Source organism: Cynocephalus volans, chromosome 11 (assembly GCF_027409185.1).
Source record: "Cynocephalus volans isolate mCynVol1 chromosome 11, mCynVol1.pri, whole genome shotgun sequence".
NCBI classification, from domain to species: domain Eukaryota; kingdom Metazoa; phylum Chordata; class Mammalia; order Dermoptera; family Cynocephalidae; genus Cynocephalus; species Cynocephalus volans.
The window spans coordinates 6,912,923-6,930,519 of record NC_084470.1 but is presented as its reverse complement, the minus strand read 5'-3'; the positions used below and the strand labels follow the sequence as shown (position 1 = coordinate 6,930,519).

The window sequence follows — 17,597 nt, the reverse complement described above, 5'->3', positions numbered from 1 at the left end:
GGGAAACCTCTGACCCACACGCAAGCAGGGCTCCTTCCCCCCTCAGACACGTTTGCAACGACGCTTGAACAGAATGAAACGACTTTCTACTCGAGGGCGACACGAAGCAGCAGTGTAGACTGACGCAACCTTTCTGAACGGCAGGCAGACTGCTTCATTGATTCCCCTAATCCAGTGGCTTTACTTTTAGCTGTCTCAACTTGGGCAATAACTCCCTGAATTTTGTGTGTGTGTGTGGTTTTTTTTTTTTTTTTTTTTACTTAATTCGTTTAAAGATTTTAAACAACTAAGTTAAAGGCCGTATTAACATTAACTTGATCAGTTTCTAATAGGTTAAAACAGTTCTGGCATTGAGAGCTCGGAAGCAGAAGACATTCCAGTAGGCAAGGCAGTGTTACCAACAGCCCCATGACTAGGCCTTGAGTGAGCAATTATTCTGTGTAGCTTAGGGAACTGTTCTCCAGTGGAATAAAGCTTTCCTCCACAGAAATTACATTTATGTACACCTGCCTGTATATGGATAAGCTGAAGGATCTCCCTAATATGCTAATGTCTTAAAAATCCAGAAGAAACCAGACTGTGCAAGGATTTCTGAAGCAGTCTGCCCTATATCACTGGAGTGACATTTCTCTCATTTATTACTAGTATATCAGCTGCCACCACAAGATGCTACTCTTGGAGCAACCATTTAAGTAAAATTCCTGTGAAAGATTTATCCCTTCCTGTAGCCAGAAAATACCTCATTTCAAATCTATCAATCAATCAATCCTGTAGGATGAAACTTTTTTTTTTTTCTTACAAAATCAAGAAGCACAAAGTAATTGCTGATTTTAACTTTTTGATCAATTCTGGAAGTGAGAAATAGTCAGTCTCAATGAGCAAAATGTAGGAAGTTTTAGACATTTCAGTGAATTTCATATAATCGTACATTGAAGAAAACCTCTCACAGTTTGTAATGTGGTCGTAGAAAACCTCATAGTTCATAATGTGGTTCACGTTTCCTTGTGTTCAAAATATATTTCAGAACTCAAAATCAATTAGATATACATAATCTCTATGACATACCACCAGTCCCCAAGATTTCTAAGGCTTCTTCTCCCTTTTGTCTTCACTGCCCTCCTTTTCTACAAGAAAAGACCAACTGCATAAGTTCTTAATGAAATCTTCATGAATTTTAAACTATATTATTTTTAAATGCATGATTATTTTACCTTTATGTACTTTTTTCCATAGTCAGGAAAGCTTAATCCTTAACTGCAAATAAAAAAGCTGCTATATCTGTCCAAGTTGCAAATGGTAGCCCAGAGGGTTCCCCAAATCTGCTATTATTTACAATCGTTCTTTCCTGCATTTCTGACACTGCTAGTCTCTGTAACAGTATTCATGACAGCCTTCCCAAAATGGAAGAACTCTAAGGGAAATAATTGCCTGATCATAGGTTAAGTGAACTTAGCTTTAGTAAATCAACTACATCAAATTTTTAAGAAATTCATATAATTCCCTTCACCCGCTTTAAAGCTTATTTGACATACAAGTAATCATTGCTATTACAGTTAAAATCAAAAATGACATTTTTGTGTGTCAGTTTTACTTTGCTGCTATGGGTATTTAAAAGAAAAGATCATCAGCTATACTTTCTGTGTTGCCAGAAGTACTTTATGAAAAGCATTTGAGGGGAGTATGAGGTTTCTATCTGCAAAACTACAAAACATGAGTCCTGTGTGCTTTGGTTAGGCTATGCAGGAAGAAGCCTGCATAGCAGGTGCCATTAAAGAATGAGCAATAACGGGGAGCAAAGTGGCATCCCCTGCTCTCTGCAGATCAGCTGGATGCAGACAATCCTTCTCAAACAGGAAACAGATCTGCAAGACAGTTTTCAGTCTACAGATCAGCTAAACTCAAGAATACTGTATTCCTCTTAAACCACATACATCACAAAAACATCATGACTGATCACACATGTCCCTCACCTCACTTCACTAAGGTTTACAGGAATCAAAAGTTCTCACATATTTTCAGGTAAAGGGTCATGAAAATCAACTACAATGTATACTGAGAAGTTAAAATTTTAAAAAAGTTTTCACATATTTCCTGAATAAAAATTTTTTAAATTATTCTTATAGAACTTATATGACTTTGAGTTCCTAGAATGATGTGTGTCTTTAAAATAAAGCCTAAGGGGGTAAAGTGCGTGTTCCGTGGATGGTAATCTACTTTTAAACCATCACAAGTATTAGACAAATACCCGTTGGGTGTAAAAATCAGTTACAGATATCCCAAAGGTACTTATCATATTTTTTGTGAAGTTCTATTCACCACACTTAATCCTCCCAATTTTCAAACTTTTGATTCTTGAATCTTAACTACAATTTCAAAAGCAACTTTTTCAAAATTTAAAGGTTTTTAATTAAGGCCTATTCAGCAGAAATTACCACTTGGTCCACTTACCCTATAAACTTTGCTTATGCACAGACAGAATTCTTCAGCTGTCTTGTTTTTCATTCCTTACATGTACAAAGCAGCTAATCTAACTCTCACACTAACTGCATACCTTCCAATGGAACTTCTGGGTATGGGATTCCATTCTAACATTCCCAGCACGAGCAGGAGACACTGTCCTGGAGGGGCAGGGCCTGACCCTCATGTCTGGACACTCATGCAGGTTTCCATACACCTTAGTCACTGAGGCTTCATTCTTAGCTGCAGGATGAGGTTGCTCTACACACTGATAACTTTCTTCAGACGGAATTACTCTCTTTAAAAATATCACAAAATGAAATCAGTAATAGGGTTTAACTGCCTCATTCCTTCATTACCGCAATTTGAAACTTATCTTTCATCTAAATGGTGAGTTTTCAGTCTCTTTTTGTAAACATCAGTAGTTCGTAATGTAAAGCACTCTGGAGTCTTGTTAGGCATTTTATGCAATCTTCAAAAAAAATCAAATTAGCTAAAGCTAAAAATTCCCACATGAAAATAAGCAAATATAATATCACACTCCATTCTGAAGTTCTTCCAATAGAAATTTAAATAACATTGCACTTATCTCCCATTATTTAATTTTGTGGCATAAAAATTATATAAATACACAATCAAATGCTTGTGTTTAAATGTACTTCTGTGCCACTCCGCCTTCTCATCACCCTCTCCCCTCCAAAAAAAAAAAAAAAAAGTAAAGGAAAGGAAAGAAAAGAAAAGCCCCTCTAGCTGTTTCAGACCAGTAATCAATCCAATTTATTGCAGGTACAATTTATATGTACAGTGCATGCCACAAGAAAACCACAGTATGATGCCAACACAGCCCTTAAGAAAGTTTTCCCCTAAATCTCTGGAAAGGAGCTTTAAAAGAAAGCAAGGATTACAGTCAGCTAGAAAGGTAGGGAGGGGACTTACCTCAAAGCCAGCCAAGCGGAAATCAGAGCAGTAATTCTACAAGTCGACAGAGCACACTTTCAAAGCTGTAATGGTGTGAAGTGCTGGCGGCGCGGCCTGAAGGCAGCACTAATACACTGATGACTAACGGCCGGGCTGGGCGGACAATGAATTTGGGGCTTGAAAACTAACAGAAACCATGCAGTACTTTGACAAATGGGCTTTCACAATTTCATTCACTGAATAACCTTTAAGCACAAAATTGGCTCGGGTTCTCTTGGGAATTATGTGACATGTCGTTGGACAATGATGTAAGTATTTTCTTTTTTAATTTTGACTCTTATGCAAAATGCAAAAGCACCATGTACAAGGACATGGCTACAGATACCACAGAGGCAGATGTGGGGCTCAGCACAATATCGCCTTTCAGGCGGGGGCTGAGAGGTTCCAATGCCACCATATTAACTATGTCATGGCTTTTTCATTCAGCTTCTTCAGAAAGCCATAGATTTTCTGAGACATTTTGTTGTGTTGAAATAAACACACACAGAAAAACACTTTCACTCAAAAAAAAAAAAAAAAAAAAACCACTCATAGTGGTAATAAGTACCTAAGAAATCTGGCCCTAAAATATAGTGCATTTAGAATTACAAGTGGGAAAAGTCTAATTTTCAGGGGCCAGGCAAAGGAAAAGTGCCATAGAACAATTGAGACACCATGTAAAGTTTACAATCAAATGCACTTACAAACACACTTAATATCCAATTTCTTTCAAACAGCACTTCTCCCTCTTCCCTGACTAACTAGCTTTCCGATGTAAAAATAATAATTTTGGCTATTTTTAAAGAGACATGAAATATCTAAAGTGTCTCTAAATTAACAAGTACCACTTACTCCAGACGGCATTGCCTTTAGCAGCTCCTAAAAACTTAAGAAAAGGATCTTAAAACAGGAAGCTTAGTGAGCTCATAAAACTGTTGTTGGAGCCAGGAACACATAGCATATTTAATCTGCAAACTGTGAGAGTCTACAGTGATTTCAGCAAGATCTGAGGCATGCCCTCAAGGTTTGCTGGGATCTGGGATTAGGGGGTTGATAAGAACCTCTACAGCCCATGGACATGTTTTTCTTCTGCAGTTAAACACAAATGCATAGAGACGTTTGACTGCTGCTTGGCGTTACTGCTCAAGTTATATAAAAGCTTTGCAGCTCCTTTTGCTGTCAATATATCAAAGTTTAAAAAAAATCATCAAAGTGTGAAATTTCATTTAAAGTCTTCGCCAGCCTACAGCTCTATTTCACAGGCCCATCAAATAAAAGTAAAGATGAAAAATACACTGAAAGTACTTGAAAAAGTTTGCAGCAGCACCCCTGCCCCTGTTGTTGTTTATTCTGTCTCCCTTTATTTACTTTGAAACTAGAACAGATCAATTTTTATCTAGATAAATATCAACATGAAGTGAAGGGCAGCATTTTCTACTAGGCTTAATGAAAAGACAACCTAAAGTCATAATTAAAGTGGAATCTTTTAACAAATTTTTACATATATGTATATATTTCCTCTATAGACATTTCAGCATTTTAATTGCCTCTCATGATGTAAGTTGGCAGAAAATTTATTAAATCTTCCAAAACAAATCAGACCGACCTCAGAATATGAATGCCAGCAAAACCAAAACCTCCTTCAAAGAATTCTTTAGCTGGGGATTTACAACAATTGCATAAAGAAGAAAAGCTGACTTTTAAGATAATCTACTATAGTCTAAAAGCATTAACATTCCATTACTAAGGTTTTCTTGAGGATTTCATGACTCATTGATTCACTTTTCCTTCAAGACTGGTTTTTCTTAGTACATGACTGTCTCCATATAAGTGAGTACATGCAACAGTGATCATTAAATTGTTTCCTTTCATAAGCTCCCAAACTCTTTTCTCAAAAAAAGGGGGGAGGGGATTTCAGTAAGAAGGATATCTTGCATAGAAGGAAGGACCTCTAAATGGCTAAGCACAGAGGAAGTCTGAAACCCTTACAGTATGCAGGTAATTAAGGAAACTTCACTGGCTAAGAAACAAAGGAAAGGCCAACTTTTAGGCTTGGACATCAAATTGATAAATTAACGATTCTTTCATTAAATAAGTAATGAAATAACTCAACAGAACCATTTTTCATCAGTACTGAATTTTCTCATATCTCTCTGTGGTCCATTGCAAATTAGACATACAATAAAACTGTGTTTATGTCAGGGTTCAATCAAGGAATACAAGCATGTTAAAGGCACTGGGAATTGCTAGGCATCTGAGTTGGTCCTACTAGCCTATTAACAATAATATGATCTATACCTTTTAAAGTGTTTCTGCTTGTGTGAAATTTCACTAGGCACCTCTCACGTTGGACTCATTTACGCATCTTAAACCAAAGCTTCCCTAGGCTGACTTTTAAGAATTACATACCCTGAAAGGATCTCCCCTTAGGCAGGGAGTTTCTAATTAAACAGCTTTTAGTATAAAATAAGCTCTCTGCTCTGTGTAAGCATGCTATTACAACTAATTCAAATGTTATTTCATGTCTGTTTCAGGTGTGACTATAGTCTAGCTGGCCAAAGTGTTTGTGTGCCAATATTTCCTAACATATTTCCTAACATAAACAAATTCTTTAGATACTTCACACAGTTTACGTTGCTAAAACTAACCACCACTGCTTTCATATATCCCCTCAACTGAACTACTGTTCTGCTTTAGAAAAACGAAGAGATTTTGAGGTTATTTCACTATTTTAAAACATAGCATTCTCCTCCTTCAAAATAATCTTGACACATGTAATTAAGGAACTGTCAGACTATTATTAATTTTTAATTTAAAACCTAAATGAAATAATTACAGGAATCAATCAATAAGGCACCTATTCAAATTACAGAGCAATTACATAAATACTCAAAATTAATACTTTAGGCCAATTTTTGAAGATTTCGGTCTACGATATGCTAAGACATCAAACAACACAAAAAGCTACCATGGGGAGGATGAATAGTTCCTGTCTTAGACTGAAATGAGCTCATTTCAGACAGCCATGGCCCAGGACCCCACCCGCCATGCCCAGCACACTCAAGCTGGAACGCTTTTATTTTTAAAAGTTAATTTATTTCCACCAGACACATATTTCAGGAATCTAAAAAATGGCCTCATCCAAATTATGTACACAGTCACCTTTAGGAGGGAAAGGCCTAATTATCTGAATTTTCAGCGAAGTGTGTACATCGTGCTCTGCGAAGACTAATTGGAGAGAAGCAGCAGCAGCCAGCGGAAACGGAGAGCAGGAGGCGTTTTTGAGAACTAATAATAACAGCCCGGCTAATGGCACTGCCCTGTATTTGCACGGAGGCCGGCCCTCCATACCTCCGACTAAAGGGCTCTTTTACTCGGAGACGCGGACAGTCCATCATTTCAAACTGAAGTGGCAGCTGGAAAATGTGGAACAGCTGGCAAAGAGCTGGGAGAAAATGTTTTACATAAATAAATGTACATATAAACTGGCAGAGGGCCATGAGCACTGTACCCAAGGCCAGAACCTACTCGGCAGTCTACACCAGAGAGATGAGAAGTTTGGGGGGTGGGGGGGGCAGGAGGAGCAGCGGCATTGGAAACTCCTCCTCCGTCCTCCTTCCACATGGGGTCATCGTCTTCGAGGGAAGCCTGGGACCCAGCGCCCCTCAGGGGATGGCATCTTACTGAAGGAGGTGCAATCGGGGACAGGAACACAAAATTCAGGAAAGGATCAAAGGCCGGGTGTGGAGCGCAGCGTCCGCATCTGGCAATCAGCTTACAAGTCACTTCGCAAACTCTCCAAGTTTGGGGTCAATATTTACTCTCTGTTCACCTTCTCCCGCCCATCTTCCCGCAGCTATTCAAGTAACTGTCCCCTGCCGAGTGATTCATACCCAACTCTGCTCTGCGTTAAGTGAGGCCTCTTAATTATTGCGAGGGCCACGGATACGTGTGCGCGCGCGCGCGCGTGCTGCCCCTGGAAAGGAAAAGAAATAAAAGAGAACCCCAAATCACACACAGATGGCACAACTTTCACTTTTCCTCTCCGGCAAGTCGAGGCGCGCCTCCCTCCGTCCGCTCCCACCACTCCCCCCCTCAGAGCGCAGCCCGGGCTGCAGAGACCCCGCGGCGGCGGTGCCCGCGCGTCCCACCGGCGCCCGGGCGGAGGGCGCCACGGCACGGGGGCGGGAGCCCCGGACTGGCGCGCAGGTCTGCTCGCCCCGTGGGAGGGGGTGGCGGCGAGGGGCGCCGTCGCCAACTCCGTGCCTCCTCCTGGAGCTGAAATCCTCCGGTCCGTCTCCGGACGGCCGAGGGTCGGACACTTGGGGAGGGAGCGAATGAAAGAGCGGCTCCGACGCCCTGCGGGCGGACTCTCCCCCTCTGGGCGCCTGACAGCCATCTTCATTCCAGCCGGTCCCCGCGCTGGGGACCCCGTCCGGACCCCGAGGCGCGGCCGCAGGAGCCGGCTGCAAGGCCGGCGGAACAAAGAACTTCGGGCGGGACGTACCTGCGGCGGCGGCGGCTGTCAAGTCGCCGAACTTCCCATAGACCCGCGTCCGGGCGCGGCGGGCAGCGCGGGCTACCGAGGGCGGCCGGGCTGGGCGCGGGGAGCGCCCGCCGCGGGCATGGCGCGGGGCGCGGGCCGGGCGGGAGGGCGGCGCGGCGGCGGCGGCGGGGGCGCGAGTGTGCGCGGGGCGAGCGTGTGTGCGCGCCGGGCCGCTGCCCTGCCCGCCGCCGCCCGCCGCGCGGCTCCGCATCAGTCGCAGGGCTCGTGTAATCCGATCCCTCTGACTCACAGGCCCTGAGTGACAGCTCGGATTTGCTTCCACCGCGGGAGGGAGGGGACAAGGAAAGAAAGAAGCCCCCCCCCCCCAGCGTCTGCCCCTCCGGGCATCCAATCGACTTTCGGGAAAAAGGTCCCCTCCCGGCCCGAACCCCGCGCCGCCCGCGCTACTCACGGGCTGGAAAGTTGTCCCGCGGCCGGCGCTTCCCCCCGCGCTCCCGCCTGCCCTCTCCTGCTCCGGCTCCGGCTCCCCGCGCTCTCCTCCCCCAAGTCCTAACAGATGTTGCCGGACTCCTCTCCCTGCGCTCCCTCTTCCTCCGCCCCCGCCCCCGCCCCGTCCCTTTTCTCTCTGCCACTCTCGGGCGCGGAGGGGACGCGCCGAGCTGCAGGACGCCCGCCGCCGCAGGGGGCGAAGTTGGGAAAACTTGGAGCGCGGCTCGCCTTACTTTTGCTTTCTCGCTCCTTCCAGGCCGCGCCGGGGCCCGCGCCTCCTCGGCCGCCGGGTCCCAGCTGCGACGCGGGAGGTGGTGGCGGCGGCGAGGGGGCGGCGCGGGGCCGGGGCCGGGGTCGGGGGCTGGGGGGAGCCCGGGCGCCCCGAGCCACGCGCGCGCTCCCTCCCCGCCCCTCCCCGGTCCTCACACCGACGCAGTGGTGCCTCCCGCTCCTCCTCTTCCCCCTCCTTGACCCCGCGCCCGCTCGGCGCGCCGAGGCCCCACCCACCCGGCGAGGGGAAGGGGGCCCGGGCGTGATGTCACGGGCGCCCTCCCCGCCGGCGCGGGCCACACGGCCGGAACGTCCCCGACCGCGCGCCCGGGCTGCGTCCCGCCTGCGGCCGTCTCCCCCGGCCCGCTCTCCTCTCCCGAGAGGTTCTTCGCTCCCCTGTTGGACCCCCCTTTCTTCTTTGAAGACCTCGGATCACCACCGTCCCCCCATATCCCCAGGCCGACCCCGAAACTCCCTCTCTCGCGGGATGACGCTTTTGGAAGTTCAGGGTTTTCCTCTCCACTGGATTCATCTGCCCTTGGGGCCAAATCTGGGAAGTGGGAGCTGCCACCACACAGCCTGCTGTCCCCAGGGCCCACTTGATAAAGAACACGAACACAAAGACCCCGGGCTTGGAGCCTGGGCTCTACCCTGGTGTCTCTGCCCCCGATTCATCCTCAGCGGCCCGGGCCGGTAAAAATTACTTTCCCTCCTTCCTCGACCGGCCGGGACACATTCTCTGCCCCTTTCAAGTTACCTAGTCTGGACCTGTATCTTAAAAAGCAGTTCTCGGGGGAAACAAAGGAAGGAAAAGACGTCCCGGAATCCTCCCTTGGGGTAAGCTGAGCGTCGACCCAGCCAGCCAGCGGTTCCTGCGGCCCGCGGTGCGCTCGCTGCGGTGCCGTCGCTGTAGGAAGAGTGGGTGGAACAATGATGAGCTGTTATGATTTGAAGAACATTTTGAGATTCAGATGATTAACTGGAGAATTTTTTAACGGGATCGATGGTGGTGTTCACTGTTTCCTGGGTCCCGTTGCTTCTCACAAAGACAAAAGCAGAGACCGACAAACTTTTATGGTACACGTGGTGGAGATAAAGTCGGTTTGAAGGCCTTCGTTTGCTATTTCTTTTAAAATTTCTCTCTACTTCACCTCTCTTTAAAAGAAAAAAAAAAAAAAAAAAAAAAAAACACCGCTTATTCATCACAGAGAGCAGGAGTCTCAGAAGACAGAGTGGTAGCCCCAATCCTGCCTCAGGAACTGGCCTAAGGCCTGGAAGAGTTCTCGGAGCTTCCGTGGGCTCTGAGCCCATCTGAGGGTAGCGTTAGGAATACCAGGCCGCAGCCTCCCAGGACTGCGAGATTAGGTATGTCAAAGCATAAAGGGACACAAATGGGTAAGAATTATTACTCTTTTGCAGTGGCAGAGAATTGCAGGCCACTCATTCCCTTGTGCACTTCTCCAGCATCAGTCACACTTTTTTTTGTATTCAAGTACTGCCTCTGCCCAAATCACATGAATGCAAATACAACATCCTGATGGCCCTCTCTGTTCACCTAATGACAAAAACATAAAGGACAGCCAATAAATCAACAAGTAAACTAGATATTTTGACTTTTACTTCAGTCGTCTAGCACATTTTGAATCACGAAGATCTTGATCTTTAGTTCTAAAAAGATAAGGACAAAGAGAAAGCAGCTAACTCTTCCCACTACAGCCATCAAAATAGCTAAAATCAAAAGAAGTGGAATAACGCTGTGTCTCCTTGGTGTCCCAATTTCCTCACCTTAGATCCACGGTGGAAACAACTCTTGCTGTAGTGGTAAACATGTATGGAAGCGGCACATTCTGCAGAAATGGTGGAGGAAAAAAACAAAACACGTTGTGTTAGTGTGAGTTAAATAATACCATAATACAGTGACTTTCAATCTATGTAACACCAGAACTTTTTCAAAATGAAATTTTGTGTGGAATTCCACAATATAAAGGAGAGACTTAGTCTGGTTGAGGTTGGAGTGGTGTCTCAGTGCAGTCCCCAAAGCCTTTCTCTCTTCATTTGGCTTTTCTGCAATGACTCCTGAGACATCTCAAAAAAGCCCAAAGGCACCCTGAAACTCAGCATTGAACCTCTGTTGTAATGATGAACAGGCACCTATAGAAACACAGGACTCTGAGACTGCCCTTCCTTGATGTCTGAAATCCCGCCATTATAGATTCAGTTACTGCCATCTCCCCTCGGTTCTCTTTTCAAATGCAAATGTCTCAGGAAATTTCAATGTAGTAAGTCCTCAGAATAATTAAGCTTTTAAGACAGATTTTTTTCCCCAGCAATGAGGTAGGAGAACTGAAGATACTTGTATTAGTTTCCTAGGGCTGTTGTAACAACATTCCACTTGCTCAAACAGCAGAAGTTCATCGTCTTAAAGTTCTGTAGGGCTAGAAGTACAAAATTAAGGTGTCGACAGGACCATGCTCCCTCTAAAACTTACAGGGGAGAATCCTTCCCTGCCTTCTACTGGCTTCTGGTGGTGGCTGTCAATCCTTGGTGTCCCTTCGCTTGCAGCTCCTTCCCTCCAGTCTTTGCCTGTGTCCTCATATGGCATTCTCCTTAGCCTCTTTCCTCTTCTTATAAGGGCACAAATCATCCTGGATTAAAGGCCGGCCCACTCTACTTCACATGACCTCCTCTTAACTAATTACATCTGCAACAACCCAGTTTCCAAGTAAGACCATATTCTGAGGTTCCTGGGGTTAGGCTTCAGCATTTCTTTCTGGGGGGATGCAATTCAACTCATAACAACACTGAAAAATAGTGGGAGGAGAATGAAGGCTCTGCAACTGAGAGAAAGGATAAACCTGAAAACAAACTGCGCACGCGCCTCCGCATTGTTCCCCTGCCATGTGCACTGTGTTGTAAGTGCTGTTCTTGCCCTCACTCAGTGTGAACGCTCTTCCCTCTACCTGCACAGTGGCTTCCAGGTAGTTGCTGGGAAGTTCAAGAGGATATTTCCTGGTAGTGATAAACTTGAGTGACACAAGTGATGTCATTGCGATTGCAAGTCATGAAATGACAACTCAAACTGGCTTAAGTTAAATTTAAAAGGTACAGGGGTGGATTTTTTTTGACTAACAAGCCCAGAAATGTGTAGATAGGCTTCAGGCAAGGCAGGATCCACGGGCTCAGACAATGTCTGATGGGTCCTGCTTTCACCTTTCAACTCTGCTCTACTCGCACTTCATGCACATTTTCTTTAGGCAACCGAGGAAAGAGACTGGAGTCAGCTGCCTTTTACGTAATCAATCTTATAGTTTGCATTCCCAGAGAATAATCATCTTTTCCAAGAGGATGCGATATTCCTCTTGGCCAGGTTCAGCTCTTTAGGATTCCTGCTGCCCACTCTCATTTCCTGGTCGTCATGCGATGCATGTAGGGAAAGTATTGGGGAACACAGGCAGATCCCAGCCACAAGAATCTCTCGGGAGCACCCCAGGAGAGAAAACACTCCTCTCCTCAAGGTAGTACAAAATGAATGGGCCTGAGCTTCCCCACGCTGACTGGCCGGCTGCCAGAGAGGAGGATGCTTTTAAGTGCATCACACACAGGGCTCTTCCTAGGGTCTCTCACTCAGCACCCGCAGAAATTGTTCTTCCATCTTGCTGGAACATTGGGATTATAAATGTAACCCAGATGTCCGCTGTGTCCCTCTTCACCTTGGACATGTAGCTATAATTGGCTTGGACCTCAGCCAATCCCACAAGTTGGGAATATCTAAAACCCTCTCTTTGGATTTCTGCAAATACCAGATCCCCTGTGGATGCTGCATGACATTGACCCATACCCCATACTCAGACCCTTGCCTGCTCCACAGGAAACCCACTCACAGTGAGCTTGGTAGATTTTAGTGATGATTTGGGCAGCCCAGGAATGATTTTCTCCATCCTTCTGTTTCAAAAACAAAAACAGCTTTTTCTGTGTGTCTCAAACAAAGCAGTTTAGTAACCAGCATTTGTTTTTTGAGGTCTCATCTTCCTTTCCTAGGAGGTTAATCATGTGACACACTGGTTTCACTTGGCTCTTCTGTCTTTCATGGCCCAATGTCTGCTCCACTATCTATATGATCACTTCCCATCCTCCTGGCAGCAACGCTCAGCATTTCTTTGAGTTTCACTAAAGCTGGGGTAATGACCATGGCCTGTAGGAGAATGCTGTCTGCTGATGCATGTTATTTGATGTGCACGAGTAAACTTTGCATGCCTTCAGATGGGGCCTGTCTCCTCATTTGGCCACAGTCTCTACCACTCCCCACTGTGTTATACTTGCAGCTTTATTCATTTACATAAGCTGTCTCACTCCTGGGATCATTTAAGATTCTGTCTTTGCCCTAATAATTAGCTTACATAAACTGTAGGTTTTACTGAATCCTTTCAAAAACAGGCTATAAAGAAGGGGATGTGATAAACACATCACAGCAGATAGTTCCAACATCTCCCAGTAGAATTTCTGCCCTTTGTCCTTCTCTAGCCATGCCCCACTGAATTATTTTTACTTACTCTGTCCTTCCATTCAGTGTCCAGCCTCAATGACTTCTCTTAGGCAGAGCAATTCACCTCCATCCTACCAGACTGAGTGTTCTGAGGGACTCCAGAACGCAGCAGAACAAAGGCCTCCAATCAGCAGGACCCGTCTTGCTTAGAAGGTGGTTTAGAACATCTTATCTGAGTTGATCTTATCTTGTGAGCCTCACTCCCTACCTTCCCCCATACACACACCCAGCAGCTCGTCAATGTATTGTTTCCAAACAAGTATAAGGCATTCCTATGAGAAATTTTGGGGAATAAAACTTCCTCTGTTTTGTTACATAAGAAACAGAGACAACTGAGCCCACATACCTGGGAATATAATGAACAGTTGGAATGGTTCAAGGGGAGACAAGAAGCAGGGGTCATGTTCTGAGAACTACAACGCTCACGGGAAGAGTGTGCTCCCCTGTTTCAACAGCTGCAGAATTCAAAGGAGGAGCTCTGAGATCAGAGTGAGAACTTAACATCGCTGATGACGAGAAAAACAGTAAGTCATACCCCCAAAACAATAGCAAAGCCAGCCAGGACCAGCAGAACTGGTAGAGAGAGCGCTTATGTGGCCATGAGAGAACTTTAAGGAACACCAAAGAGCAAGTGGGTCCTTGGAGAACCCTGGCAGGGGAGGAAAGGACATAAGCTCTGTGGCCTGTGATTTCAATCGCTGAGCTCAGAGCCAGGGATCATTCCCACTCTGTTGTTGTAACACCAGCCATGGTCCAGCACGGCTGAGGAAGGAAGCATGAGTCGTCTATCTATCGTCTGTCTGTCTGTCATCTATCATCTCTCTATCATCTCTATTACTCTCTTTGTCTGTCTATAATGTGTAACATATGGTTCTGCTTTTAATGATAATGACTGATAGTCTCACTTCTTTGGAGTTTTAATATTAATCAGAAGCATACAAGACAGAACAGAACTGGATTTAAATCCTTTCTCCATCATTACTATCTTTGTAGCTTTGCCAAATCAATTCATTCAGTTTGCCCATCTGTAAATTGAAAATAATGATATCCATCTCACAGAGTTATTGTGGGAAGGGAAATGAGATGGCGTATATAAAGGGGTGCACCTACTGTCTGGGTTAGTTTTTGCCAAGAAAAGGAAATTTCCTTTCCCTCCTTTTTTTTATGCCCACTGAGCTCTATGTTACCACTCCCAGCTTTTTCTACTCACTGAGGAAGACACTCGGATGTGGGAATTGTCTCTGTTCTACCTCACCTGTGAAAGTGGACTTGTTTTGCTTAGTTTTTCTACTGAAACATAGAAAGTTACAAAACTATTTCAGGAGTCTGCTACTCACGAAGAGCTTTCGGGATCAAATTTTCTCTCCCAAAGTAACTAGTTTCTTCTAGAAACCATCAACATATGCTTCACTTATCTACCGTTTGCAATACCGATTCTTCTAACTTCTTAAATTCTACTAATATTAGATATGTTTTAGAGCATAAATATACAAGATTACATGTGGTATCTATCTACAGAGCATATTTTAACGAGCACATATGTATGAAGGTTGTAAGTAAAACCAAGTTGAGCCTAAAATACAAATTTATTACAGTCTTAGTTGCTTGTTAACTTGAATTAGTAGTGCCTGAGCAACTACAGTCAGACTTCATCTACACATGAAAAATGAAGTGGAGAATTGAGTAAATTATCTTAATACAGGCCAGGTAATTAAGGCAAAAAGTAGTTAGTTAGCGTGGATTATCCAGATTCTGGCCTTATCAGAAGGCTGCATCAGGAAGTCAGAACAAAACACCTTTCTTTTTAAAAAATGTTACATAATCACAGCATTGATTGGAAAGGCACTGGGTAGATAGTCATCAAGTTTAAAGTCTCCTAAAGAAAGAGCTCGGCCATGAAGAATCCATTGAACCTTGCCCAAATAAGAGAGACTTGGACAGTAATTAAATTCCTGCGTATTTCTCAAACCCAGACAGAAGGTGTCCAGCTTGGACAAGGCACCTTTCACAATAGGTCTTCTATTAAAGACAAGGTTTTAAGGTTTTTAGAAATTAACTTTTTTTCTTGGTATTGCCAGTTATATCATGCTCTGGAGCAGGAATGGGCACAGAGACCTGTTTCCCAAGGAAAATGACTCACATCTCAGAATCGTAAGCTCAGCTCCAGCTTGGTTTCCAGGAGCCTTCACAAAATGCTCTACTGGTTTTTGAGGGTCTGGGTTTTCCCATTTTTACCCCATTTTCAGAAGATCCCAGCAATGAAAGTAATGGAAGGAAAGTATTTAGTCTGTCCACTACCTGTCAAGTCAGTATGGAAGCTCTTTACTCTTAAGATTCAGTGGAGTGGTGGTAACAAAGCCTGTGCTCAAGCAAGCACAGTAAATTCTAGTTCTGCCCCTTCTTGGCTGTACATTTTCGGGCAATCTACTTAACCTTTCTGAGCTGCAGTTTCCTCATGGGTAAAATGGAATCCTAAGACCCAGTTTATAAACTAGTTTAAAGAATTAAATGAGATAATACAGTAATACTTATTCCACTCCAGGGACACAGACACTTACTTTCCTTCCCCTTATTTTAGACATAGAGTTTTTCCAGGGAGGGATCTCAATAGACTTTTGTCAAATGAATTAAATAAAGTGCCATGAGAAGAGACAGACCATAAGAAAGGGAAGATGGATCCTATTCTTCGAAAAAGGAACTGAAGGGCTTGTGTGGCATCAAGTTCATCTCAGAGATCTGGAAAGAGCGCTCTCAGCTCAAGTTCAGGTTGAACTGTGCTAGGCAGAGGCCCACTGCAGGAAACCTTCAAGACCACTTCCTCTGGTGCTGAATCCCTCCTCTCACTTTACCTCCTCCCTTACCAGCTTCTACGTGGGGTTCTACAGATGCCCATTCCAAGAGGTGAGGCTGTGGGTCTGATAAAACCTAAAACCTTGGGACCCACTTGCCTCTCTGCAGGAGAATGGACAGTCATGTTGCCAGGCCCAGATGTCAGTGTACCCCTGACATGTTCATAAGGTTCAACCAAACCTGCCTTCTGGTCCCAAGCACTGCTTTTCAGTCTCCCCACTTTTAACTCTTTCCCAATTTACTCCATATGCAGGAATGGTCTTAGGGGAATGGACTCATAAGGGAAAGGTTTTTTTGTTCTCATCTACTTATTTATTAGCAATTGTATTCTTTCTTTTTCCTACAAGACCTGTCTCTGAGCATTGCATATGGCCTCCCACAAGGGAAAGAGGAATTACTGAGCCGTGTTACGGAGTCAAATTGATTTTAAGAGAACAGAAGTCTATACATTTCAAATATAAAACTACATTGAACCTGCGATTCTTGAATGCAAGAGAATCCCCAATGTTATGTTTCCTTCTCTACATGTATAATGTCTTTATGAAGGCCCAAAACTGTTGCAGCTCTTATCTGCAATAGTTGATAAGTTTTTAGTCCTTGGAAGTCAAAGTCTCATTGGATGATAGTCATTTTTATTTAAGAGACAATATACTTTCTGCTGGGATCGTCTGACAAAAATTTGTGAAATCCTTGACACTTTCTGGGAATGGGTTCACATGTACCCCAGTCTTTGATTTGCCTGCACCCCAAGCAAACAAGTCTGCAATCGCTGCCTTTAAACGTGGCAGTTCTTGCTGTGGCCTCTCAGATAGCTGAAGTTCATGGGACTCTTTGTTTTCAGGTCACAGAAACCTAATGCCTTAAGTCCAAATGGGTAATTTCTTAGAAGGATAGAAGAAGAGCAAGTTCCCAGGGGGAAGAATGCAGATGACCCTAAAAGCATTACCATCTGGATTCTCTCTTCATCTCTTGTCTCTAGACTTATCTGGCCTTGGCTAGAGTGTCTTGCGGAGGACTGGCTATTTCCAACCACAAAGTAGAAAACGTGACCTCAGATCGCAAGAAAGTTTGCTACCTCTCTCATGACCCTGGAGAGAGAATGACTCTCTACCTCGGATTCATTTCAAAAATCCCATGGGCTGAATCTGATAAACCCAGATGTAGAAATTAGAACTTGGTGATGGGTTTCATTTGTAGGGGCTGAGGGAGAGTACAGGGTAATTCCCAGTTTCTCACATTGGTGAGATTATGGTGGCTCCAATCCAAAGTTGGGTACAGGATGGAAGAGCACGAGGAGGTGGGGGAGTTGTGTGAGGCAGCAGAGGGAGAGGTGTGCCCTGTTGACATTTGGGGTTTGAAGTGTGGTAATAGAGTTAGAACTGTTCTTAGGACACTAGATACACCTATATGGAGTCGGGGGTGGGGGAGCGGTTTGAGCTTGAGACAGAGACTTGGGAATACTAAGTATGTATTACTGGTAAGTAAGAGAAAGGATGGATCCACCAGGAAAAGCATATAGACCCA

At 44.6% G+C, this 17,597-nt stretch overlaps 1 protein-coding gene across 1 annotated transcript in view; it reads right to left on the bottom strand.

The window, feature by feature from the left end:
• GLI3 (GLI family zinc finger 3) overlaps positions 1 to 8,020 on the bottom strand; it is a 263,430-nt gene extending 255,410 nt beyond the window's left edge. Inside the window, exon 1 of the mRNA XM_063113777.1 lies at positions 7,922 to 8,020. The gene's annotated coding sequence lies outside the window, so the exon portion shown is untranslated. The remainder of the gene's footprint in view (positions 1 to 7,921) is intronic.
• Positions 8,021 to 17,597: the final 9,577 nt, after the last annotated feature.